This window comes from Euprymna scolopes, chromosome 26, assembly GCF_053919585.1.
Source record: "Euprymna scolopes isolate OS-2025 chromosome 26, ASM5391958v1, whole genome shotgun sequence".
NCBI classification, from domain to species: domain Eukaryota; kingdom Metazoa; phylum Mollusca; class Cephalopoda; order Sepiida; family Sepiolidae; genus Euprymna; species Euprymna scolopes.
Genome location: NC_136507.1, coordinates 108,374,852 through 108,400,698, shown reverse-complemented (window position 1 = coordinate 108,400,698; position 25,847 = coordinate 108,374,852). Strand labels below are relative to the sequence as shown.

Genomic DNA, 25,847 nt, shown 5'->3' with positions numbered 1-25,847 from the left:
TTAGAATTAAAAATTAAAAATCTGTTTCATAAGAAGGAACAACAACAAAGTCAATAATTTGTACGATCGTTTCAGAAAACAATGTTTTTATTGTGGTAGACATTAAGCCACGGACAATAATTTTTACACATAGTATTTTAAAAAAAAACAAAGTTTGCTCATCAGCAAAAGTATTGGGAAGGGTTTTTAATATTTAATATATGTAAAAGACACCATAAATAGACCTAGCATTAAAAGTAATGTAAGTATTTAATTATTATAGTAAAAAAATAATTTTATATATATATATATATATATATAGTCTTTGAAGTTTTTAACATTTGAAACCATACAAAAAATTATTTTTTATCATTCGTTAAAAAAACATCTAGTCAGTAAGTCATTTAATCACCTGAAATCACTGCATCAACTCTCAAATTTACTATAATACCAATTTTTTTTATTTTTCAAGGGATCATCAGTTGTTTACCATGAAACACTGTTTCGGGGATTTAAAAACAATATATATATATATATATATATATATATATATATATATATATATATATATACCCACAGGGTGTGTCAATACGTTTTCAGACTTTTTTTGTATGGCCGCTTTTATTGATGGAACACACATGAAATTCTATGCCCCTTCAAAGTAATCTCCTCTGGCTGCAATGCACTTGTTGTACTGTTCCAACAACTGGAATGCCTCACGGAAGTCCTCTTGCATGAGTGTGTCAATGACCCTCATCACAGCCTCTTTCATCTCCTCAACAGTCCCATGATGACAGCCTCTCAGGTTTTCCTTGAGCTTAGGGAATAAGTAGAAGTCACAGGGAGCAAGGTCTGAATTACATAGTGAGTGATCTTCTGAGCACCCTTGGGACAAATTTTATGCAAAACTTCTGCATCTTTAGTTTCTTACGAATAATTGTGTGTACAGTCCCCACAGACATCAAACTATGCACTGTATATCGCTATAAACACACGACGGTCCTTATTCATGAAATTCTTTATTTGGTCAATCAACTCTGACTTCTTTCCTCCTCACACCTCTCACCATCCCTCACAGACTTCCTGCCTTTCTTGAATCGCTTATGCCACTCAAAAAACTGATGCTTGATTCATGCAAGATGGTCTCAAAGCAGCCTTAAGCATTCAATATGTTTCTGTGGCATTTTTTTTTAAGTTTAAAACAGAATTTAATTGCATATTGTTCTTCTAAAGTGTCCTCACGTCCAAATTGCAATCTCAAAATTCACCAGCTGTGACAATCAGGAAACTTATTGAAGGCATCACACACACACACACACACACACACACACACACACACACACACACGTATATCTACTATTATATAAAACTTTGTGTGTGTGTGTGAGTTCCATTCTCATAGATTCCAAAATAGCTGAGCAAATTTCACACAAAGCTAATTACTATGTTTTAGATATGTTGTGTACAGAAATTCTTCTGATAAGTATCGAAAATCAAAAAAATCCGATCTTAAAAATAGCTTTTCTTTCTTAAAGATAAAAAAGAATAATTATTACAGGGGAATATTTTACATTACACCGACAAGAGAGAACTTAAAATTTCTGCAAATCATTTCCTCTTAAAAAAGAGAACTATTGTCATCTGGAGATATAGCTCAGTAGTACAGCATTCGACTACAGATTGAATGAGTTCAATCCAGGGTGTACGTACCCATTTTATTTAAATTATTTCTTATTAATAAGTTCAAGTAATGATAAAAGAAGATGTACCATTTAAAATTGCCGCAAATCATTTCTTCGTTTGCATATTGTAAAACTTATTAATCAGAAGTGACTTTACCAGGGTATTCATCATTAATCTCAAACATCAGCTGACGTAATATTGTAAACAAACATAGTTGGAATTTAATGTACGATATCATTATATTTATTTATTTATATTTTTTTTTGCGAATTAGTCCACAGGGCAAATTATCCCTCGTAATATATAATAATCAATAATATATATGCAATCTGCAAAAATTAAAATATGTTTTAGAAAAGTGTATTATACGATTGGGCAACGCCAGGCTGCCTGCTAGTATGTAGGTAAGGAAGAAGAAAAAAAAATCTTTTTCTCTTTTAATTTCAATTTTGCACGGCTGGCGCGACACTCCTGCTGATGACTGTTTCTATTTTATTTTAAATATCGAGCCGTTACCAAGACCATCTGGCTACTACTAACTTAAACAGGGATGGTATAATAAAATTGTGGGGTCTGCATTCACGCCTGGTCTCCATAGAATGGAAATAGGCATAAACTTCAATAAAGACTTTTCATATCTATCTGCGTAAGTATACTTTGATAATTATGTTTCAGTTTGAAGAAATATGGTATAATAAAATTATGGGATGTTCGTTCACGCCTGACCTCCATAGAATGGAAATATGTCACAAAGTTTAACAAGGTTTTTTAATATAGATCCACAGAATATTGTGATAAGTGTTTCAGTGTGAACAGGTATGGTATAATAAATTATGGGGTTTATCTATTTTATTTTTACTTTCATCATATTTTGCTTTGGTTTTGATACCCCCTAATTCGAAGTTATCTCTTTACAACCCTTCCTTTTCATAACCCATCATCTACATATATAAAAGCGAAAATGTATGTATGTGTGTATGTTTGGATGTCTGCTAAAAACTTTCGACAGACACAACGAAAATTCACAAACTCGGTATCACATCGAAGCTCCATCCTTTGCTTGAAAAATATCGTAAAATTGGCCAAAAACGTTAACTTTTTCACCCCGAAATCGACAATTTTCAACAGGGGGGGGGGTCAACAAAAACGGTCCTCTCGTGACAATGACCGATTCTACGCATGCATCAGATGACGTCGTGACCTGATTTACTTTAAATAGTTGAAAAACCGAACAAATTTCGTGAACATCGCCTTAGCTCAGTTGGTTTAGACCTTGGTTCATTATCTAAACGTTTTGGGTTCGAATCGTGGTGTGAGATGTTTTTTGGTTTATTTTCTTCGATTTTTTACATTTTAATATCGAAACAGGCTTATTCAAGCCATTTTTCACATGTTCGTTTTTCTGTTTTCATCGTTCGTTTGCCTTACGTTAGTTTTTTTTGTGTTTTTTTTTCCCCGCTTAAGTGTTAACGTTATTTTCGTTTTTTACTTTACTTATAACAAACAAACCTACGTCATTGTCATAACGCTCGACAACTTCCGGCCACGCACCTGTCAATTTGGTTCTTAAATAAATTCAGATATCTTTCACTAACTCAGGGCTTCGTGTTCGATCCTACCCCCCACCCCCGTGTTTTTTTTTTTTATTTAACACCACACACACCTACAAACACCCGGGCAACGCCGGGTACCCCTGCTAGTACTTCATAAATCAAAGTCCATTTTCTGTAGGCTATTTTTGAACACGGTTAACGACAGGTACTTTTGCTAATATATATATATATATATATATATATATATATATATATATATATTCATGAAAAGGGATAAGGGGGTGTAGATGCATCTGAAAGATGCATTTAAATGTGGAACTTTCCTTGTGTTGACGAAAATTTGCAAAAGAAGAAAATAGGAAAAAAGTCAAAATCTAACACGAATATAAAATCAAAAGAACTGAAGAATTGGGTAAATAAGAAAGCTGAAATAAGGTTAGAATTCCAGAGTTTATTTAACAGATCAGGGGTGGGACACCTAGAAATAAGGGCGTGTCATTAAAAAGGAGATGATAAAAAAAAAAAAAGAGTGATATTAAATTTGATACTGCATGGAAACTTGTTGGTAGCAAGAATCTTGTCTGCCGTATAAAGAAGCGAAAGGGGGGGGGTAGGTGTTGAGCAGGAAACGAGAAAATAAAAGATTTTGTTACAAGAGGACTTTGTTGAAATAAAATATCTGAAAAGAAAAAAACTGTGTCTTTAGAATTTGGGTCTCTTTATACTTTGGTGGGCGGGGCTGTGCAAACAAAAATTTTTTTTTTTTTTTCAGACAAATATTCGAATAAAACATTTTCTGTTTTAGTTTGTTTTTCTTTTGAAATAAGCAAACAGAACATTTACAGGCATTTTACAGTTTCTAAGGCGAGGACAATAAAAATAAAGGTTTATCTTATTTGCATGGATATTTTTTTTCAGTTCCTTTTTGTCGTAGATATTTTTTTTTGCCCTTGTTTCCTGTTTAATATACCCCCCCCCATCAAAATGAATCACACAATTCATTGACCAAACAATGGTCACGTGAGTAGTGGATGAAATGTGTCCAGTTTACATGATTGTTTTGAGTTCAATCCCTGGTCCCGACTGTGAAATTCATGAATAAGAATACAACCCCTTCCCCATAAATACACAACAGAATAAAATCAGAAGGTAGAGAAAAAAATCGTGTGAGAAAATGACTGAAATAGAAAAACTTGTCATTAACTCATTGCTATAAATGTTTTATATTAGCACATCCGGATATTGCCGAATTATCTGAGCCAAAAAAGTATTTTTATTATCGTGTAGATTGAATTGATTTGTTTTATATAGATAAATGCAATTCAAGAACAAATATGGTTAAATGATGTTTTAGGAATTTAACTTGACTGGATTCTTTAAACAACAAGAAAGAATTTTAGATAAATAAAAACAAATATGTTTTAATAGAAAAGAATGTTAGAACATAAACAAAATACGTAATGTGAGAGCTTAGAAGACACGCATCAGTTAGTCAAGAATTGGGAGTCAGAGAGTTAGCAGATGCAGTTGGAAGTTAGAGATAAGTGTTTGGTGGTGGACAGCAATGGCTCCAAAATGAAGGAAATGTCAATAGTAAAAAGCTAGGAGCAGCATTACAGCTTCCCAATGGAGGAAACATCTTAAATAAAACTGCTGTATATACCACCACGGCTCCGGGTCATATGAATCTTCGTTTGCAGCTTTTCCGAGAATCTGTCAAATCAAGATCAACCCAAGATGGACCAGGTATGTTTTACCGTTGGTTGATGTAAAACCCCAGAGACTGTCATTTGTTCGTTAATGTTATATAATTGTTATATGTTCTGTTTAAACAATCAGTAGACGATCAATAGGCACATTCATATCTAGATGATCATATATGTATATGCCGATAAACACATCATATATGAAACCCTCCGTGCCATACAGACGCCTCGGCAATACAAAATGAAGACCACATGGTTGCTCCGTTTTTTTTTGTTTTTTTTTAAATAGAAATTGCTCCAGATAAGATGTGAAGCCACTTAATGTAAGGAGCTAACAAAAAGATGATTCTTGCAAAGACAGAAGACACCTATTAACCTTAGTATGAAAAATACCAAAGTTAAAAGTAAGGTGGAAGCAGTCAACCGAAAGAAAGTTCCACAAGCCATAGTTCTTGGAAAAAAGCTACTGGAATAAGCTGTATTAGAATGAAATATCAAAACAGCAAATTGATGTCACTTGACCAACGAGTGAAACGAGCTGGAACAAAAGCAATTGTATTTATAAGAAAAACTGAGACTAGCAACATCACGTCTGTGAGAGAAAGGTTTCAGAGAAGAAAGGATACATTTCTGCGCTTTGTCTCAATAGAGACAGAGATTCACGAACTCAAATATAACAATACTTCATAAACTGTCCTGTGCTGCCCATCCTATATGTTTAGAAGGTATGTAGAACGTTAGTGTTGATGAGATTTAGTCAGACTTTTGTACGTTCTGTTAGTAAGGCCAAAAACAACACAATCTCACCATAATCCTTTATGACCTGAATCATGATGTAGATGATTAAAAAAATATTTGTTAATTCTAGTTAGTTTAAAAGGTAATACTTTTTCACTACAATGATCATTCATTATGAAGTTCAGTAGTTAAACTGAGAATTTTTGCATTTCATAAACTTACTTTGATTATTATCCATAGTGCTTGAAAAGAATTGTGTTTATGACAACAAACGAAATTCTCCACTATCTAAGACAGATGGCAGCATACTAAATGTAAACAATGGACAGTTGCAATCTGGAGATATCTGGCATCTGTTCAGATACTGAACTAATATGTACAAGGCGTGTTTGAATCAATTTGCAATTTCTTTATGCCGTTAGATTCATTTATTTACGACTGAACGAATTAGTTCAAACAAGTCATAAAGGGTTAAACATATTCACAGACATTTATTAGTTGTGTAAGAATAATGAAAATGAATATTCATGTTACTCTTGTGGTGGTGGACAATTGTGCAATCTTATACATTCCCAACTATCATTAGTTCTTTTGTGAAGGACAGATCCTTTATGACATCAGTCACAAATATTCTCCCCAAAGTCTTAGGATCCGCATTATCCTCTAAGCCTGCCTCCAACTCTTATTTACAATTCATAATCATGGTGTGAAGAGACTCAGTGGTGGATGCCCATGGGTGGCATATACTCTCTGCAGAGAAGCGGTGGTATTTGAACATGAAACCTGTCCAATACGAAAAATAAGATAAATGAAAATTTAGGTGTTACCTTGGCTTGAGGCGGCAGTATAAAAAAGACATTTTTTTTTTATCACGCATGCACGTGAGGTTGCTGTCAGTTGCGAAGATGATGAAAAGAGGATAACGATGGTGGTGGTGATGGAGAAGAAATAGAATCTTGATTGTTAAGAAGAATTCCGAATCCGACCATTTTTTCACTGCTTCGACAAGAAGCCAAGATTTCGTCGGGAAAGAAACACGAACACAATTCACGACGTCGTTTGCTCTCAACTCGAACAAATTTACATGACTAAAATAAGGATTAATTCTCGGAGAAAAACTATAGACAATCTTTCACAAATGTAACACAAATAGTGTCCACATAAGAAAACTTAAGTTTCTATATCCAAAATAACTAGTATGGGAAGATTTCATAAAAAAATTACAAAGTACTTGAGGTCTTTTCGAAATAGTTGTGTTATTTAATGACATGTTAATTTTAATTTTCTTTTTTTTTGTTAATTTTAATTTTCTGTTTTTTTGTTAATTTTAATTTTCTTTTTTTTGTTAATTTTAATTTTCTTTTTTTTGTTAATTTTAATTTTCTTTTTTTTTGTTAATTTTAAATTTTCTTTTTTTTGTTAATTTTAATTTTCTTTTTTTTTGTTAATTTTAAATTTTCTTTTTTTTTGTTAATTTTAATTTTCTGTTTTTTTGTTAATTTTAAATATTTCATTCCACCTGTTTCCACTACCGTAACCTTTGTAATAGTTGGCCCAATCACTGAAAAATCATATCAAGCCCGAGATTCAAGCAAGCAAGATCTGTCGAACAGTCAAATTGTTGATAATGAATGAGAGCTTTTTTTTTTATAAAAAAACAGAAAAATTTAAAAATTGTATTGAAAGACAAATATAAGGAACTTTTATTATACCGAAGTTGGATTTATTTAAAATCTAAAAAAAAAAAAAATAGAAAATGAGAATTCAAAATGAAAAAGTTGTTTCTGTGAAACAACTTTCTGTAAATAACATTTTGTTGTTTCATGGATTTAAAAGACTAAAATTAATAAAAATAATAAAATAAAATTTTATTATTTTCTTGAAAAATTGCATTAAAAAGAAAATAAACTAAACTTTTATTCAATATAAATTAAAACAAAAACTAGGTACGTTTGAAGCAAGCACTTCAAAAACTAAATAATAAATTTAGAAAACAAAAAATAAAATTAAAATCGAAATAATTTTTAAAATGGAAAACGATTTAAATCAATGAATTTTAATACAAAGTACAGAAATATATCTTTAAATAAAACCTACAGAAAATCTGTTGGATAATTTAGTTAAAAATGAGTTTCTAAATGCCGTTATTTCAACAATGTATTCTGCATAAATAAAAACAATGATTAATTAATTCTGTGTTTTTATTTAAAATTCGACTTATTAAAATAAGCAAAAATACAGAATATAGAGACAAATCTTTAGGATGTACATACTCGTCACGGTACAAGGTGTCATATTCCAAAATTCATATTTAATTTTTTTTTTTTAAATAAGAAAATCAAATTTTATTATGGGTGAAACGAGAGCTACCATGTTTTTTTTTTTTAAGAATATGTTCAAATTCAAGCAGACAGCCATGACTTTCATAAATATGGTTATTACAAAGATCATGGGACAAGTCAATTCGACTACCGAGATTTTATTTGTATTAAAAATAATTAAAACTTCTTGTTTCACTAAAAATCCTAAATTTTGATTTTAGTATAAAAAAAAAACTTGATCAATTTACATTATTTTTGAAATATATTAAACCCCCTCATTAAACAAAATAAAAAGATTAAATTAATATGTTACACAAAATTTTAAATTCCTAATAATAAGTAATAATACTATTAACCCTACACTGAACCAAACAAATTTAATAAGAATTCTCCATTTGAAGAATATCTTCCTAACCAATCTTCAAATTCATATAGCACATATATTGGCCATACGTCACCAACAACCCTCCAGACATATCACGTATCAGAAAACCGTGCTATTCAACACCATATTATCTTTCGTAATAAAAAACAACTGAAGTCAGCCGAAATAAGGACCACTAATATTAAAATTAAGTACAGAAATAATTGCACACAAACATAAAATACTAGAAGCAATCCTAATAACAAAAACGCATTAAACAGATACTAACATTTAACAATCAATACAAGAAATAAAAAAATAGACTGGATCATACTCCTGTTCCTTATCCTTCTCTCTCTGCCAGAAAAATTAATAAAATAAAATAAGCAAATAAAATTAAAAAAAAAAAAAAATGTTTTTCAAATTATTTATATAAAGTTTCTTCAACGACAACAAAAATACTGATGACGATCATGGATTGAAAACGCTGAGGAAAAAAAAAAAAAAAAAAATGTCCGACACAAGATCACTCAGTTCCATAATATATAATTTACCAACAGATACAAAACGAATTGCTCAAATCGAGAAAATTACTAGCAAAGTTAAGAAAAATACAAACTGTTGTGCTAAAATTGTTTTCAACTCAAACAGACTACAATCGTCAATAAGAACAGACGTTTTTATCTTCACTCCACGAGAATTTAATCCCTAAGGACTTTAACATCTAAAATGAAAAAAAAAAAAAACAACAAAAAAAAAAAACGAAAGACATAAGACAAACACAACAGCCTTCTTTGATAAGGGTGCGTTAACACCGAAAGTCTCAGACGCCACTTTGATGTAGACGGCTACTATCTTGGATACAATTGCAGGGATACTATGTAGGGAGTTGGGCAACAAGATGCGTGTTCACATTACACTTGCACTTCTGCATATCAGTATAGTTGGGGAAGCAGGAACCTGGAAGGGAATTTCAAAGTCTAGCAGTTCTGGAGAAGAAACTACTGGGGATCTGTGTAGGGGTGGGATTTTGCTGCTTATTAGGTTTGTCGGAGGTATTTACATCGAGGGGGGTACAAGCACTTGTAGTTTGTAGGAGCATATACCATTAAAATACTTGTAAAACAGGCAGAGGGATGCAACATTTTGTCGGTGGGACAGAGGTTGAAGCTTAGATGACACTTCAGGACCTATCAGGTTGGCAACTCTCCTTTGGACCCTGTCCAGGAGTGAGAGACTAGTAGCAGATGCACCAGCCCAAATGTAATAACAATACTCCATATATGGCCTAGTAGAAATACAGGATACTTTCAGGCGTAAATAACTTTCTAGCACAGTAGAGAGAGCCCACCTTCCTCGCAGCAGCTGCAGCAATGCCCTCAATGTCTATGTTCCAACTCATGTTCCCTGTGAACGTTAAGCAGAGGAGTTTGAATGAAGTACTTTCAGGTAATGTATCATTAGCCATGGCTATTATTGGTTGATGAGAAGGTTTTATTGATAAAATCTTCCTTGGCATTTTCTGGATTTCAAATAATTTTAAATTTACCTATGAAATGTCTTCTAAGATGTGAGAACAAGTCTCCTATTTTTGAAAACTTGTATTTAATCAGACATGTTTAGATAGTGATTTGCTATATATATATATATATATATATATATATATATATATATATTATAAAGTGATCACAGCTGACACAAAGTAATTGCAAGATGGCTACAAATCCAGACGATTCAATTTAAGAAGGATTAACAGGAATATCTATTATAGGATTAACAGGTTACACCAAGTCGGAAAAGTTTACAAATTTACTAATCTCAGTTTATTGTTCATTTACGAATGGTAAAAGTACATTTGCATCTGTGATTCAGCCACATTTTAAATTCATTAATAATTATTTGCACTGAAGGTTGAAGATATGTGTTGCATGAAGAGAATGATATAAGGATGTGTAATATGAGACTTACATTTCATGACCTCAGAGGAAGATTAAATCTGGGAGATACAAGCTATAAGGGAGACGTGCGCAGAAGAGGAGACCGTTGGTTTGATCACATTGAAAAAGAGTGCTTGGGTTAGTAGATGTACAACAGTTGGAATAGCAGGGTCAGTTTGCAGACAAAACCTAAGAGAAACATAGGAGCAAGTGATGAAGATGAATTTGAGAGAAAGATACATAATAGGCTAGAGATGGATTAGTTTGGAAGTCAATTTTTAAAAAGCCGTCCAACACATGTCAGCATGTAAAATAAACGTTAAATGGAATATGATGATGATGATGATTGTTTTTGGTGACAAATGAACAAATTCATCTCTTGAAACATTTACACACCATCTAAAAATATCAATTCTTCATCAATTGAGAAAAGAGCAATTTGCCGATGATGTGGAGCAATTGTCAGATATTCATAAAAATGAGTAGAAATTAAAATTGACTACAAAAATTATGCAAAGTACGACATACTTAATGCAGAATTATTAAAATTGGAGATATTAAAGAACAGAGATCAACAAAAGTAAATACAATGTGCCTTAAATAATAGGGTTTTAAAAAATTAATTTTGTTTTTTTAATTTTTTATTTCAATAAATATTCAAGTACTAGAAATTCAAAGAAATACTTATAATTATGAAAGTTATGTCCAACACAACAACAACGTTCACTGTGTCCACGGAAATATTCCTTCGATTTTGAAGCACAGAATTGTTTTTATTCATCATGAATCAAATATTTATTAAAAGAAATCAAGAAAATTGGAAATTCTTATGACATGATTTTGATTGTAGAAAATACCTCAAATTTAAGGCTTAAGCTGAAGGACTCTTAGAAAGAAATTGAAATTCAGGGAATCTTGCTTAATTGTTGTCTAATGAATATGGATCAAATTTAATGCAAATCTGAAATATTTACATTTTAAATGAGAGGCTATGCCTATATTGTGACCCCAAAAACACTTTAAAATACTTCAAAGGAACTGAAATTTAAAAAATATTATTTAATTGATGTCAAAGGTTTAATTGATGTCAACCGTTTATGGATAAAATGTAAAAAAAATCGAAGGTATCTGAATTTTTATGCAGGGCTTTATCTCTTTGTGCACAAAACTAAATTAAATATAGCCCACAGCATCCACCTTTACACCTAGCAGTTGTAATTGAAAATTCATGAGTGGTTAGTTTAGGAGTGAATCCTATAAACATGCAAATACAAAAACACTTAACTTTAGATAAATTATGATCTGGACAAGATTGGTTAAAAAATATGACGTTTTCTTTCGCTTTGTTTTTTCTCTTTGTATTTTTTTTTTTTTTTAAATATTTCCTTTACTCTTCAAGTGATTGTAGATATGAAAACTGTCAAAAAATATTTTATGGACTATTTTGAGTGCTTCCAATCATCAGGATTGTCATCTATATCATATATATTTTAGTCTGTCTTGGAAACTACTGGGCCGATCTGCCCAACATTTTGTATTGACCTTTGTTATAAGGCACAGAGAACTAAATATTAATTTATAGTATCCGTTCGATGTACATTTAGAGATTAATAGGGATTAGTATTTAATGCAAAAATTAACACAAATTACTCATTTTAAGTTGTTTTTAATGGGTTTGAAAGTATTTTGCTGTTATTTTTTTTTATTTATTTAATCTATTGATTTTGTCTTATGTTTTGTTTATTTTGTATTTATTCATTGTGAGAATGTGCAGGGACGAAATAAATATAGTAATAACAATACAGAACGAGAAAGAATTTTCAAATTTGGTCTTGCAATTGGTCTTAGCAACCAACACTTTTTTTAGGAACAAAAAAGGAACGGCATCTTGTTCCTATTCCTATTTACAATGCCTCCCCACGGGACAGAGTTAGACACCAGGGTCGTTTTTTAACGTGGAGAAAAGGAACAAAAATAAAAATTGTCTCAGTCGTGAAGGATTTCTCCTTCACTGACAGAGAACAAGGAATTGAAGTGTAGCATCTGAAGAACAGATACTACACTGTGATCTTGTCCCGGCATCTTGTTACATACGAATCTGGTGTTGCAAAGACTGAATTAGATTATCAGCTGATTAGAAAAAGAAACCGAAAGATCTTAAGCGATGTGCAAATAATTGACCTGGTGAAGAAACCATGACAACACAGCCGATTATTTGCGATTTCATATTTAAGAAAGCTCAAGAGGGAAAAGAGTTTATCCGTAAGAAAAATGTGTGGAGGTTGGAGGAACCAAATGATTTGGAAGAGTTTTTGTTTTGTTTTTTTTTTGCTTTCGAGTCACCACTTTTCAAGGCCTGAAGACCACTCGAGGATAAGGATTAACGAATCTAAGGTGGTAGTGTAGTAATCGTTGTGTAAATTGGGTAGAATTTGATCATTTATAGCGATGGCTGAACAAGAACTTGTTTACATTAGATTTGAAGGCTAATCAAGCTGTAATCAACTGGGAAGCAAGCTAGCAAAAGTGTTCCACAGGCGGGCAGTTCTGGAAAAGAAGCTTTGTTCATAGAATCTGCATTTAGATTTAGGCAAAGTTAGAGCATGAGGGAAATCATATATAGTTGTTGTAGAGGGTCGAGTGTTTTTGTTTGTGAAAGTTTGGCAAGGGGGAACTACATTGGAGTTCAGTTGAACACTTGCTATGAAAACAATGATAGTGCAGAGAGAGACTTGCAACGTCTTTTGTGTGGGAAAAAGGTGGCAGGGAAGAGAAAAGGGCATCACCTACTAGGTTTCAAAGCTAGTTTTGAAACCTGTCAAGGCAGGATAGATACTGAAGGATGTGGGTGAATGGAAAGGCCTGTAAAATATCGGATGACATGTTGGTGAAATGAGGAGGTTGAGAAGTGTATCAGAGAAAAATAGAAAGAAAGGGAAATAGTTTAGCAATTAAAAGTTTAGTGCATGTGGCAGTAACAAGGGAAGCAACAAGAGCAAAATACAAAGCTATTTGAGTCGTCGACGCATTGTGCACAGAATGCCGTACAGGTTGTCCAGAAGAAATGCTGAGGATTTAATAGTTTTCTGTGAAACAATGGATAACCTATTCATTAAATTAAAGCCCTGAAAGTAAATGTTTACGAAAACCAAAGTGAGGGTCAGTTGGGAACCTCCTAAAAAAAGGAAAATTTCTCTGCTTAGGGGTTGGGGTTGGAGGCAATTCATTTTTTTGTGCTACCTGTAAGCATTGGGTACACAAGCAGTGCAGTGGAATTACTAGTAGGTTGATAGAGTATAATCAGTTTTTGTTAAAAGAAAAATATAAGACAATGTAGATGGATGACAGCTCAGATGTGAAGAAAGCATATCTAGATAACAAAGCTATTGAGCTTGTTCAGAAATTTTGTTTCATTGATGATACGATTGGAGCACAGAGCGGTGCAGGTGCTGGTGTGATTGTAAAAATTAGGAGTGGAATAAATGCTGAATCCAGTAAGCTTTATGCTTCAAGTTGTTTATATCTTGAAATATTTATTTATGGTGTTTAGTTTGGTTGTTTTGTAGAGAAAAATCTTCTTTTTTTTTGTTTTTTGGCATTGTGTGGCGCAGATAATTACTGGTGTAACATGAAGAGATATTAGAAATGTCAGACAATGGAGATGGATGACAACTCAGATGTGGAGAAAGTATATTTGGATTGGGCAGATATTAAAAAATTGTCCTAAAGTTTGACAAGTAGATTTTCTGTCATTACTAACCAGCAGAGCGTTATCATTAGTAACCAAGGGAAAAAAATCTCTCAAGCATGTGTATGCGGTGTAATGATATATGTAATATGAAATCTAGCCAGTGAGGGTTGAGGACATGCGTTGCATAGAGAGAGAAATGACACGAGCATGACATGATGGTTGGATAATGCGAGACAGGTTTAGTTCTGATGGACAGTATAGGGCGGTGTGTGCATAATAAGAGATAGAGTATGACGACAATGGATAAGTTTTGGGGTTAGAGGATGGAGAAGAGTTAAGGTAGTAGGTTCAATTCACAAGAGAAAGCCAAGGAAAGCATGGGAATTGATAAAAATTAAACTGAAGGAAGGAGGGATAAATAAAGACCTGGCCAGAGATAAGTTACTTTGGAAGTCAATTTCTTAAAATCGTTCAACATATACCAGCATGTAAAACGGACATTAAACTGAATATGATTATAATATATCAAGATGACGATTAATGTATGTTAGGGACAACCATTGTAATCTGCTGTAATATGTGCATCTGAATATGAATGCATAATATGTGTGTCCTATTTGTATGGTTTTGTTAGGAAGTTGTCGCAAATGATGATTTATTACTTGTTTTTTTTTTTTTATTGATTTAGTTAGCAAGATAAAAAAAAGTGTACATTGAGAAAGAGAAAGAGAGAGACAGACAGACAGAAAACGAGACAGTGAGAGAGAAAGAGAGAGAGAGAGAGAGAGAGAGAAAAGTGAGAGAGTTTAAGTAATCACTTTCTTTCACTTACAAAATGACTCAAAATCTGCAAATAAGAAACACTGATGAAGTTGCATGTTATTCCGTCTTCACAAACTGACCAATGAGATTGAAGTATTTTATTTATTCAGCGTACTGGATTTTTTTTTTTTTTTTTTTTTTTAACAACAGAAAGAATATTACACTGAGTAAAAATATTTTATTTAATTTGTAAACTGACAATAAATATAAAAAAAAAAAGAATAAATAAAATTTACATAAATTTTTTAAATTCATTCTTGAGTGGTCAATCATGTGTGAATTTTTATCTGAATTTCTTTCATTGTTTTTATTGGGCAACCAAAAAACGACTGATTCCTTTAGCCCGAGTCATATGACGTCACATTCATCTGATGGAAAATGAAGACTTAATAAATAAGCTTATTTTCTTATGAATTAATCCTCAGCCATGGCAGGGTCTGCAAACTGTTAATATCTAAACGTGCTTGAGATTGAAGTAAAATGAAAAGCAAACAGGTCTTTACCAAATCTTTCTGCAAAAATCATTAAGTGAAAGCGTTAAATATTGACACTATTAAAAATGATAAAAAAAAGTAAGTTCAAAGAATCATTTTCGATGAATCTTTTTATATCCTTAGAAAACATTTGTTAAATCTTTTTTTTTTATAAAATAAATAAAAACCTAAATAAAAGTATATTTTCTAAAGAAAAAAAAAATAAAACAGAATTTCTATATTTTTTCTCATCGCTGCTAGAAACCCATTTTTTTGTTTTTTTTTGTTTTGTTTACTTCAAAATTGCCAGAGGATATTTGTTTTGAGAAAACATTTAAATGGTTTCTACGCTAGACATCTTTTATTTAGAAGATAAATATAGACACATACAACAAAAACAAATGATGAGAATGAAATAAAAAGACATGGAATTCTCGTTTTGTTAAAACAAAGTTTCTAAATAATCACAATATTTAAAAGTGGAAATGAAAAAAAAAAAACAACTTTAATTCTTATCCGTAAAGACAGTTTTAAGAAACAGAACTTGGTAATTTAATTCCATTTATCTATCCATGTGCACACTTCAGAGATCTTCGCCACATGCTTGAGAACTTGTCCATTAGGGCGATTATTTTGTTGAGGAGTTATCACATGTAGTTTAGCAGGTTATACTGAAAAACTTGCAAAAGGCATCTTTTCACCTGGGTTTTTATTATTTTGCAGGGATAATTTAGTGTTCTAAAACATACAGCACCTGTGGAAGACTTCTGGTATGGACCAGGCTCAATGTCGCTTCATTTCATTTATTAAGTGAGAACTGGTTTTTGAACGGGATTATGCCATTATATATCTCAGATGCACCGATTGAAAATGCTCGAGAAGAATATGGCCGAAAAACAACCACTAGGCGCCATAATATACAACATGCCAACCGAAATAAAAAAGACCACTCAGTAAATTAAAAAGTTATCCAACAAAATCGGAACAAAGCAGAATTCAGTCATGTTCCATCAGACGTGCTTGAATAATGACTTGCTGTCAAAATATACAGATATATATATATATATATATATATATATATATATATATATATATATATATATATATAATACAATGTGTGGTGACCATTTTCGATGAGAACATATATAAACAGAGGCTAAAGAAAGTTCTTATATTTTTTGACTGTAAACTGGACCCCTTAAATCGGATTTGAAACTGATGGTACTGATGCTTTCCTGACTTCCGGAAAATTTTAAAATAATATTTAATTTTAATCTCATACTGAATTTTACTTTATAATTAAACACTTGCTAGAGGTCTTTCCCTTCAAACACCACACAGTTTTTATATATATATATATATATATATATATATATATATATATATATATATATATATAAGAACTTTTAACTTACTGAACCAAAACAATTCAAAAGTTATCTATTATATAAATCTCACCTGTCTGTTAGTGTGCGTGTATGTATGTATGTTTGCCTAAAACTTTCGACAGAGGCGACGGATTTCATGAGATCGGTATCGTTTTGAAGCTCGGCCCTTCAGATGACAAATACCGAAAAATTGGTTAAAAACATTTAGTTTGTCCTCAACTAGGCACTTTTGTAGAGGAAGAGGTTGCTTTTTTCGCCGATATTTTCAAGTCATTGCCTCTTTTCGATTGTCTCGCCTTAATTTAAACCTTCCAGTTTGGCGATGGGCGCAACAGCTAGCACGTCACATTTTTTTTTTTTTTTCACTTTCTTTTCCTCCTTCGCGGTATGGGTTCGAGCCTGCCTGCCTACTACCACTATTTTTTTTTTTGCTTAACCAACACCCTTACACACACCTCCACTTTCTTTTCTGTCTTCGTGTCACGGATTCGAACCTGCCTTCGTACTATAACTTGCTTTTTTTTTTTTTTTTTTTTGCTTAACACACACCTCCAAACACTCGGGCAACGCTTAGGCGCTTAGCTAAAAATGAATTTTTATTCATTTTTAAGAAAAGAAAAAAAAAATGATCAAATTCCCAGAATTATAGTTCAAAGCTGCAGTTTAGTTTAAGCTCAATTATCAGTAGTATATCAATCAGAGCTTTTTCAAATATTAATAGTCTATATTTCAAACGTTTAAAACATGATTTCAAATATCTGAAACTTGTTTGAAATCAATACTCAACCAAGTAAAATTATATTTAAGTAAATTTGAAAAATTAATCAATTTCAAAAACACTGGTAATATTCTATTGACAGATTTTTTAAAAAGAATTCAATGTTTGGAGAGAATATGAAAAATCCGATTTGAACACATTTCAACCAATATCGATTGAAATTATGCTTCAATAATTTCTACCCCTTTATTGAATCAGTTTTTTTTTTTCAACTGATATGTTATTCAAATCCTAAAGTTCAACACAATTCAATAGTCGAGCGATTCTAACTTATCGAGTTTCAATAGATTTTTTGGATCAAGTAAAGATTAGATACCCCGTAGCAGACGACAAAAATAGGCGAACAATTCTAGGGGCACCGGTTGTTCGACCTTGACATTGCTGTTAGTTGTTCGTAAACTTATAAACAGGTCAAATAACAGACATATTTGAATGTTCTCGAGCAAGATTTTTTAAAACTATATTTACAAAGCTTTTAAAAATATAAAAGAAAAAATATATATTTACAAAACATTTTCTTTAATATTAAATATTTACAAAACTTTTAAGGATAAAAAAACTTTTTTCTATTTAGGCAAAACTTTTTAATGTAAGTAATAAAACGAACATAAATGTAACAAAATATATTCAAATAAATGGATGTCTTTCTGAGTACGTTTTTTTTATATATTTACAGGACTTTTAATAAAACTATTAACAATAATTATAATAATAATAATAATAATAATATAAATAAATGGTAAATTTTTACGACGTGCCCCAGCATATTATAAACACTCCAACCTCCCTATGTTAAGAACGGCTTTCGGAATAAACACCCCCAACCTCAAAAGCCGTTCTTAACATGGGGAGGTTGGGAGGTGTTTATTCCGAAAGCCGTTCTTAATATGGGATGGTTGGAGTGTTTATACTAGGCTGGGGCAGGTCGTAAAATAATACCAAATAAATAAATAAATCGAGGTTATAACTGAGAATTTCGGATGATGCCAATACATAATTTCGGGAATTTGGGATGATGCAAATACATAATTTCGAGAATTTCGGATGATGCAAATACATAATTAAAAAAAAAAAATTGAAATAAAATTATTATAACTAAACTTTTTATGGCAGAAACAAATATAAAATGACTGACTTGTTCGGATTTTTGCGACCAAGATTAATTTTTATGTACTGTGTGTGTGTGTGTGTGTGTGTGTCTTTCTTTGTGTGTTTTTAATACAATTCAATATTTATTTAAAGTGCAATGTATATAGGTGGTCAGTGGAGGAGAAATCCTTCTAGACCGAGGCAATTTTTACGCATAATAAAATCACAAGTATAAACAATCGAGATTTAAAAAATATATTTTATTCACGTGTCTTTTATAACTTATTTTATAAAGATGAAGCGTAGTATCACAAGATACAAATCTTTTTATAATTTTTATTTTTATTTAAAAAAAATTTAAAAAAAAGACTTGCTATTTGCTTACTTCTCTATAAAGACAAACTAAGTGCAAGTAAGTTTAGCGTCCGAAATTTTCAGTTTCTAATGTTTTGCAATTAATATAGTTCATTCATTTTATTTTTTTATTTTTATTATAATTATTATTATTAGTTTTATTAAAGTTCTGTAAATATATTTAAAAAAACGTACTCAGAAAGACACCCATTTATTTAAATATATTTTGTTACATTTACGTTCGTTTTGTTACTTACACAAAAAGCTTTGTGCAAATAGAAAAAAGTTTTTTAATCCTTAAAAGTTTTGTAAATATTTAATATTAAAGAAAATGTTTTGTAAATATATACTTTCTTTTAAATCTTTAAAAGTTTTGTAAATATATTTTTTAAAAATCTTGCTCGCGAACATTCAAATATGTCTGCTATTTGACCTGTTTATAAGTTTACAAACAACTAACGGCAATGTCAAGGTCGAGCAACCGGTGCCCCTTGAATTGGTCGCCTATTTTTGTCGTTTGCTACGGGTTATCTAATCTTTACTTGATCCGATTTTTTTAATAAGATGAAAAAAAAAAAAGAAAAAAAAAAAGAAAATAAATAAAAATTTAAAAAAAAATGGAAAAAAAAGAAAAAGAAAATGGCGAGTGTAGTTCTTAACACTAAATACGACTCACAAATTGTTTCCTAGGCATCTGATATATTGCATTTTTTGAATGGTATTATTCAAAAAAAAAAAACAGAAAAACTATTGATCCAGACAATGATGGCGTAATATTCTATTTTTAGTCTAGGAAAAATTATGTGTGCTCAAGTACATGTGTAAGAACATATTTTCATGCTTTTGAATTTTTGAGGATTGATAATTTGAATTATTCGGACTACTATTCTCACTTTTAGTGATAGTTTCACAACGTTTTAGTCGATGAAACCTAACTTTCGTCAGGTGTATTCTATCAAATTCAGAAATCTGTACGGAATTTTGAATAAAGTTCTTTAATCCATGTGGATAGCATGCTTTTATTCAGTCAACCATAACTGAGTAGACGTCATAGTAATCAGTAATTGTATTCTTAGTATCACCTGCACAAAAGATTGCATCTTCAACCCCCCCCCCCAGTCAACTGTCACTTAACTGTATTTACCAAATACTTTATCCGTTACGCTATGCATCCTTGCTTATCGACATTTTCATAAGTCATTTTTCACACACACACACACACACATTATATATATTATATATATATATATATATATATATATATATATATACTAGCATTTCAGCCCGGCGTTGCCCGAGTGTTTGGAGGTGTATGCTGAGCAAAAAAAAAAAAAAAAAAGAGTAAATTTTTTTTTAATTTGACCCCTATTATGACCCCTTAAAATTTATAGTTTCGGGCTCAAATCACTTTATTAAATTAGATCCAGGTTCAAGGAACCTATATCTAAAATTTCAAGTGTCTAGACCCAAAATTGTCGGAGGAGTTTGGTAGAGTTCTTAAAGGTCAAATCGTTGAAATTTGACCCCTTAACAGCCAAATTTCTGGCTGACACCCGTCACATCGATTTTCCCAAATCTCAGTACCCGGTATTTCAAATTTCGAGTCTATAGACTAAAAATTGACAGAGTTATTGCGTAGGGAAATGTACACAGACAGACAGACAGACACGTTCACTTTTATAGATATATAGATTAGTGGCCTGGCAAAGCCACGGGGGAGACAACTGAAGCAGTAAAACTGAAACTGCTTACCAGGACACTATATATATAAAAATGTAGGCAAATTTGGGCGTATTTCATTGGTTTGAAAATATAGGTTCTTTTTTAACAGCTGTCATAAAATTTTAGCCATACCATAGTATTATAATCTTCAAAAAGCCTGCAAATTTTCATCTAGTGTCGTCCCATCGAACCAAAGATATGAGTAATTCAATATTCAATTTGTCTACAAATATAGATATGTTCATATATAGATGTAGCACCCTAAAAAACCTGTAATAGTGGTAATTTTAAAGGAATTTTTATTGGTAGAAAGATACTGCACCTTTTGTTTTCATAGTTTTGCATATGAATTACAAAATATCTGATATTTCCCCAAAACCTCTGGCCGTGATGGAAGGAAGACTAAAACTTGCTGCTATGGTTTCAAATGATCTGAAATAATAGCAAGGGGAGACTTGATTCCAAATATTTCACATATGTTATATCGCCCCTCTTTAGTTTTCATACATAAAGTAAATTTCAGTGTATAAGGATTATTTGATACTGGAGATATTCATAATCGTACCCTATTCTAAAAGAGGGGAGATATAACATATCAGAAATATTTGGAATCAAGTCTCCCCTTGCTGTTATTTCAAATCATTTGAAACCATAGCAGCAAGTTTTAGTCTCCCCTCCATCAAAGCCAGATGTTTGGGGGATATATGTGTGTGTGTGTATGTGTGTGTATATATATATATATATCTTACAGAAGATCAGAAACAACATTAATACAGTCGGTTTCAAATACAGAACAAAGAAGACTAATATCTAGTCGCCTTTGTTGGTCTCTTCAACCTTTATTTATCTCTCTCTATATACATATATATGTGTGTGTGTTCCTGGAAATGGTGTACGAATTTGAAACCAAAGATAAAAATATGAATAAATATTACACTATAATTTTGATATTTTCTTTATAATCGAGCACTTTGCTGGGGTTCTCTCCCACGGATCTTACACAAGTACACACACACACATACGTGTGCATGCACACACTAAAATTATTTTTCGATAAACAAGCAACGAATAAGCATATAACCAATTTATTGGAAGTTTCTGTAAAAATTGAATTAAATTTCTGATGACAAATTGCATTTTGTGAAATCTCAAAATTTCGTTCTTAAAAGAAAAAAAAAATGTCTGCCATCTTTGATTAGAAAACTTCCATGATTTTTACAAATGAAAGCGAATTAAGAATTTGCTATAAATATCTTTAAAAATTTTTTTTTTTTAATGGTTTCTCAAAATGATGCAATAAAGACATCTAACACAAACATCCATTAAAGATGTTTAGTTTTTCTTCTGTAACTTCTATTAACCAAAAAAAAAAAAAAAAAAAGAAAAAAAAAGGCTTAAATTAAAACATTTTCTCTTACAAATGCTGATAACATTAATAAACCTGTGAGCTGAATCTTGTCAAACATACCCAACAATTTCAAGAAACGAAAGAAAAAATTCCCGTCACTCTTACTTGTGACCATTATTCCTTCAACTTTGATTTCAATGGAAAATTCGTAAACTGTCATCTGTTTTTTTCGGTTTTTTTTACTTGGGAGTCATCACTTATCAAAACCCAGAGGCCACTCGAGGATAAGGATTAATGAATATAAGGTGGTAGTAATGTAGTAATCAATGGTGTAAATTGGGTAAAATTTGATTATTTATGAGGACGACTCAACAAGAATTTGTTTACATTAGATTTGATAGCTATTACGTTAACGGATCTTGTTGCATAACTAAAAACAAATCTATTTTTATATTCTAATTCGTTGTCTTATTCATACAAAATTAACACTATTATTTATTATTCTCATATAGAGAAAAGTAAAAGTATTATTTTGCTATTTAATTTGCATACATGGTTGTGGTTTGTACAGACACATATGTAAATTAGATGGCAACGTGAATCACTTTCTTTCAGATGATCATAGAAACATTAACAGATGTTAAGAGTAGTTGAATCAATAGACGGGAAAAAGGTGAGAAAAATGCATGGATAGTTTCGTATGCAGACGAAATGTCTATTATTAATAGATAGCTTATAAAGAAATATTATATTTTGTTAATCTTACATGGAAAGAAAGAAACTTATTTTGTCATCATGAACATAGGTGTTTAGTTATGTGAGCAGACACACGTATGCAAATTAGATAATGACGTTTAAAAAGAGTCACTCTTTCTCTGAATGCTTGCAGAAACATTAAGAAATATTAGAGAGTGGTTGAATGAACAGAGGGAGAGGAAGGAGAGAAAACCAGACAGCTAATGAAATGAGATTGGTGACTTGTTCAGATGAATTACAGGTTATTAGAACAATTGAAACAGATTTTTCTTCTTTCAGATGATCACAGACACATGAAAAATTGTTAGAGAGAAATCAAGAGAGTGAAAAGGAATGATGATGGCGACGTGAGAAAAGAGAATCACTCTTTCTTTAAATTCTCACATTAAGAAATATTAGAGAGGAGTTCACTCGACATATAGTGAGAAATGGCGCTAAGAGAGATATACCCAACTTGTTCAGTTAATTATAAACGATATTGATTAGAAAAATTAAAACAAGTTTTCTCAATTGTTACTCAACCCCAGAACTAATGTATATTCTAGCACAGCCGTTTTGGAACCTACAAAGAAGGAGCTCGTACACACAAAGCGACTTTTTATATAATCATAGATACAATCGGATAACATCAACCATTTAAACAGAGTTGGAAAATCCTGGGCAAAACTTTAATATTTAAGCTGACATATAAAACTTTGATTCCAATGCAAATTTTCAGTTATTTTTGCTGCACCATGTTATTTGCAATAAAATAATATACTTGGCAGCAGTTTAATATGTGGTTCAGGTTAGACAACCAGTAATATGGAAATATTTTGATATCATGACTGAAAAATCAAAATCAACAAGGGAAATAACTCATTTTTGTTTAAATATAAAAAAAAAATGATCTCCTTACAATTAAAAATTTTTTTTTTCTGTATAACTTAAAAGAAAAAGAAAAAGAAAAAAAAAGATGTGCAAACAAATAAAAATTAAAACACACCAGGCAATGCTACATAGGTGGAGCTAGTCGTAAAATTAAACAGGTTGTTGAGCAGCCAATGTTGCTTAACCAGCTCCATTATGGGTTGGATTTCTGCTGATGAACCTTTCAAGTCCTGATTTAGAAGTTGTGTTTTCACCACATATAAGAGAAAGAAATGTTAAAATGATTTTAAGTAAAATTAAAATTAAATAAATAAAAATGTGCTTACCTTCTAGGTAACTTGGTTTTGGAAATTTGTAGTAAACAAAAAAAAATGTTTTTGGTTTAAATCACATGAATCCAACCATTTTTCTTTTATGTAAAAAAGTTAATCCTTTTTGGCTCGAAGTAAAAACTTTTAAATCCAAATTGGTAAATAAAAAACTGTAAAAGAAAAAATGTGGAAAAAAAATTATGCAAAGAAATAATTTTTAAATAATCTATAAAATCTCTGGAAAAAAATTTAGATTTGTACATAAAGAGAAAAAAAAAAGGCAGAAAAAAAAAAAAAACTTAGTTTCTTTTTTTTTTTTTTAAATTAAAAAAATTTAAATATATTTTGAGAATTTTATTTCTTACCCCACCAACAGGCAGTGTGGTGGTGGTGGCGATTAGGGGTGTACCAATTAATCGACAGGTAATCAGTAACCAACCTAATCAGCCACTTTGCCACTTTCCTATTAAAGTTAAATTATTTTCTCACTGCCAAGCGATTCATCAGATAGCTTTGACACATTAACATAGTAATAACTGCTAAATTAACATTTAATTAAGTGTCTGGCCACTATTATGGCTTTTTGTCTTTAAATAAAATTACAAAATACAATTTTTAATTCTTAAATGAATATAATTAAATAATTAGATAAAAAAAAAAAAAGAAATTACAAGCCAACTACAGAGTAAAATTACACTTCATATAATACGCTCCTCCTTTATCTTAGAATTACTTAATCGGTAATCTCCTGATTTGCCAGTTAATTGGCCAATTAATTACTTTTCTCTTTCCTATTAAATTTAAACCATTTCATCACTGTCGAATGACTCATCAGATAGCTTTGACATATTAACATAGTAACTGCTAATTTAACTTCATATTTGTTAAGTGTTAGGTCACGTGGTTTTAATAAAAAGGTTTTAAACTTCAAACTTTACAGGTAAAATTCTAAAAAACACTACGTTTTTTTTTTTTTTTTTGTTTTAAATTTGAATATATTATTTATTGACCTTTTCTCTTCAATTTGTGAGTAAATTAATTATTGACTTTTCGGTGAGTAAATTAATTATTTACTTTTTAATAGACACTTGAAAATGGGGGGGGGCGTGAATTAAAAAAAAACGTTTGTCTAAAATATCGTATTCAGTTTATTGGAAAGAACACAAAATTTCACATTGACCCGGAAAATATCGTAAAAATAGAATCAATAGAAAAATTTTGATAGATTTTTTAAGTTTAAAAATTGAAAAATATTGAGTTCGGAAAATTCCTTACTGTTTAAAAAAAAAAAAAATATTCCTATTACTTTTAAAACAACTTTAATAGTTTATTTTGGAAGTATAATCCATAAAGAAAATAAACAACCCACTTTTAACAGAGGAATTACGAGATTTTTATATTTTATTAGCAGTTTTGTGTTAGAGGTGTCAAATATTCCTACAAAAATTCTGATACACCTAGCCTCTCACTCTCCACAGATGAAGATGGTGCTCTTAAATATTTTGAAGCCAGTTTACTCAGCAGTGGTAAGGTCTCTTGTGTTTTCTTCCAACACTGAAATGGATCATCACCTCTTGCGAGTAGTGATAAAACTACATAATGATCAAGTTTTTTTGCCCACTTAAGCATTTGAGTTTAAATTGTGATTCTTGTATTTCTGTTGTAGTTGCAATCTCCAGGTTTAACTCAGCTTCTACCTGCTCTAAGTTTAGATTTCTTACTGTAAGACTTAAAAGAGATAGTTTTATTTTCACTTTGATCTTCTTGACCCTCAACAGAATTTGAAGAAGTGTAACCTGCTGATTCTGCTTCATTATCATCAGTAGAAGATGTAGATGTAGAATCCAATTCTTAATAGTGTTTTCCGTGTCATTCTTTTGAAATTTGAATCATGGATCTAGGAAAGTAGATAAGTTTTTATCATTTAAATAGAATGAGAATCTTGTTTCCATTGATTCATTGAA

The 25,847-nt window shown here is 31.1% G+C and overlaps 1 protein-coding gene across 2 annotated transcripts in view; it reads right to left on the bottom strand.

The window, feature by feature from the left end:
* LOC145248357 (uncharacterized) overlaps positions 1-25,847 on the bottom strand; it is a 264,510-nt gene that overhangs the window by 113,931 nt on the left and 124,732 nt on the right. Inside the window, exon 2 of one of the 2 annotated variants that reach the window (XM_080110278.1) lies at positions 23,899-24,053. The exons of the other annotated variant lie outside the window; for it this stretch is intronic. The gene's annotated coding sequence lies outside the window, so the exon portion shown is untranslated. The remainder of the gene's footprint in view (positions 1-23,898; positions 24,054-25,847) is intronic. 2 annotated transcript variants of the gene reach the window in all.